This window comes from Belonocnema kinseyi, chromosome 2, assembly GCF_010883055.1.
Source record: "Belonocnema kinseyi isolate 2016_QV_RU_SX_M_011 chromosome 2, B_treatae_v1, whole genome shotgun sequence".
Lineage (NCBI taxonomy): Eukaryota > Metazoa > Arthropoda > Insecta > Hymenoptera > Cynipidae > Belonocnema > Belonocnema kinseyi.
In genome coordinates this window covers 50,491,526-50,493,658 of record NC_046658.1, presented here as the reverse complement: position 1 = coordinate 50,493,658, position 2,133 = coordinate 50,491,526, and positions in this window count along the sequence as shown.

Sequence of the window (2,133 nt, the reverse complement as noted above, 5' to 3'; positions counted from 1 at the left end):
CGAAACAGAAGTTCCAAAACATTGAAACTTGTCAGCTGTTTTCGAAGCAGTAAAATATATTTCCAGAGGTAACTAAACGTAAATGATTGGTAACTGCTCTTTAACTATAGGCCCAAAAAAAATTCAAGGGTAATTTTTAATCAATATTAATAGCGAATTGGAAAGACTGCTATCGCAATAGCTATAAAGCAAGACTTTTTCAGAATTTGTTTGTTACTTTCTCATTATTATGATTTATTTCACTAATGGACTAGTTTTCTAACTTTTTTTCATCTTTAAGATTATTTCAATAAATGCTCACTGGATTTAGGAGCTCAGCTGCTTTAATATTTTAAAGACCTTAAATTCAAAAATTAAAATATTACATTTTTTTAGATATCAAATTGAAAAATTATAATTTAAATGACAAAATTGGAGTACGATTCAATCAAAGCGCTTAAGATTGAAATTTTAAAATTGAAATGTTTTCAAAACATAATTTAATTTGATATAAAAAATTTAATTTCCATATGTTTTTCAATTTGAAATTTCTTGTACTTAGCACAGATGGTTTTCCAAACAAACTCATTTCATAATATCGTCGTATTGAAAATCATTTTCGAGGTTTATGCACATCTGAACACCTTTCATCTATGAAGCCGCATTTTTTATGATAACCAAGATAATTTGTATTAAAAAATTTAATGTTTATACACACTATCTGAAATAGTAACTACTGAAATAACCCGGAAAAGCTATAGTGGTTAGTGATATCTAGGTAAGTTGATTCTAGCTGATAATAAATAAATCGCATTTTTACCTAAAAATGCAGGTTATACTTTTTCTGATTTACAATTGTCACTGATATTGTTTTGCAGATGTAAATAAAGGTATATTCAATTTTTTTAATTTTAAAGGCATTTAGAACGGAAGTAACTCAGTGATAACTTTTATAACCTTTTATAACCTATAACTTTTATAACCTTTTTTTTGCGGATTAAAATACTCGTACAAGAATATATGAAGTCAGGTACAACACAGTTTACGTATTGAACCAAAAATTTCGACCAATGGCATTTGAAGATTTACAATATATTTTACGGTTTTTCTGCTTTCACGGAACAAATCCCGACCAAAGTACACTTTGCTCTTGGCGTAATAAAACCTTTTTAGTGTGACTGCATAATACATGTTCGAACAAATGAGTTTCGCAAATTTAAGTGAGAGAGCTGCTCTCTGTGAGGTTTGAAATAAACTTACCTGAAATGGACAGAGAAATAATGAGTAATTTTCTAAAATATCCATTAAATTACTGATGAGTGTTATATATGAGAAAGTTTTAAAAAGTAAAAATATGTAGCATAGCTCAAAAGGAAATTAAGTTGTGTTAATAGGATAATAATTTGCTTATCTATCTGACATGGTTCTATAAGAGATCTCAAAGGGCCATCAGAACCTCTTTCAAAGGTTTTCATAGAGCTTCCTACGAGGACCTCTAGAGTCTCCCGTGATGTGTACCACTTCCATCACAGAAATTACTAATAATTTTTTCACACTCGCCCCTTTTCCAGAATAATAAATCAATTTTTGAAGGGGTTTTTTGAAAGGGTTTTTTAATTTTCTAAACGAGCGACAGAAAAAAGAGGCCTTTTACTTCTATCGTATACATGAATGTGTGAATGTCGTATTTCTAAGTTTGTTCGCTTATTAAAAAAATTCTTTCTTCGATCCTTTTATGGTATATATAACTTCTGATTTTTTTAATCAAATATGTCAATGATCATTTAATGTACAAGTTTATATTGGATTTTTATTCTTATACGAACAATCAAACAAATTTTAATGGATGTTCCTTTGCCAGAGGTTATTTATAACGTGTAGGTTTGTCAATGACCATTCATTATGGAAATTATGAATTACTGCAGTAGTAGAAAATATTATTCTCTCACACGTTTTCAATTTTATGAGAAAGTGTGAGTGAATTAATAACAATTTTTGTCACTTTGCAGGTACTCATAGAAATTTTATATACAAAATATGTTACATTTTTTATGTTAACCATAAATCAACTTTGAATGAAGGTAAAGTTGCAAGAGCTCAATAATAAAGTGTAAGTCAGGTAACAAGCATCCATAATGAAAATTATGAGCCCAT